This window comes from Salvelinus sp. IW2-2015, unplaced genomic scaffold (genome assembly GCF_002910315.2).
Source record: "Salvelinus sp. IW2-2015 unplaced genomic scaffold, ASM291031v2 Un_scaffold16454, whole genome shotgun sequence".
Lineage (NCBI taxonomy): Eukaryota > Metazoa > Chordata > Actinopteri > Salmoniformes > Salmonidae > Salvelinus > Salvelinus sp. IW2-2015.
The window spans coordinates 17,118-18,054 of record NW_019957594.1 but is presented as its reverse complement, the minus strand read 5'-3'; the positions used below and the strand labels follow the sequence as shown (position 1 = coordinate 18,054).

Here is a 937-nt window from a genome sequence, read left to right as displayed (position 1 = left end):
CGCTCTAACCACTAGGCTACCCTGCCGCCCCAGGTAGCCTAGTGGCCTTATGTCTCTGTCCAAAGGGGAAATATGATGAAGATGAAGTGGAGGTGGGGGTAGAAGACTGTCGTTTCTCCCTGTCTGTCAGGAGAGAGACGGAGACAGATTATAGATCTGTACATAGTTTGTAGGCTGCATATCATGCTCTACTTCTCTCCTAACCCAAACACTGTCTGGAAATGTGTGGTTTAATACTGTGTGTTCTGACTGTGTTTTGATTGTGTCTCCATAGCAGTCACCGGATACCATCCCCGGACCCAGCACCAGCCCTACTGTTCACAAGGTACACACGCTCTCACACACAGAGAGAGACTCACACATGCATGCACAGGTTATGAAACGTCAGCAAATAAAGAATGTTTGTGTTTTACCAAACAGAGATGGCGTGACTTCATAGTCAAATACATATTGGTCAAATACATACTTGATTTCAGTTGGATTTCAGTTGGATTTCAGTTGGATTAGTACGATGGAATCACTAGAATAGTCCCAAAAGTGCAAAATCCCCTCGCCTTTACACCTCAAATATTTGGAAGTAGGCTATTTGACATGATGACATTGACATTATGTAGGGGACTTCAACCCTGTTCCTGGATAGCTACCCTGCTGCAGGTTTTCGCTCCAACCCCATTTGTAACTAACCTGGTACAGCTTATTACTTATTAACCAGCTAATTATTAGAATCAGGTGTGCTAGATTAGAGTTGGAGTGAAAACCTATAGGGCGGTTGCTCTCCAGGAACAGAGTTGGAGAGTCCTGATATAAATAGTACTTGACCCAAGTTAAAATGGTGATGTCATAGTTTCACCTACATGTTGTGTTTCAATATCAATAGTTACACTGACATCACAGAGTTCTCTTAGTGTCAACACACACACACACACACACACACACA

General features: G+C 43.3%; 1 long non-coding RNA gene across 1 annotated transcript in view; it reads left to right on the top strand.

Annotated features, from left to right (window-relative positions):
• Positions 1-274: 274 nt before the first annotated feature.
• LOC112080725 (uncharacterized) overlaps positions 275-937 on the top strand; it is a 10,762-nt gene continuing 10,099 nt past the window's right edge. The window contains exon 1 of the long non-coding RNA XR_002896217.1: positions 275-325. This is a non-coding gene — a long non-coding RNA (uncharacterized lncRNA). The remainder of the gene's footprint in view (positions 326-937) is intronic.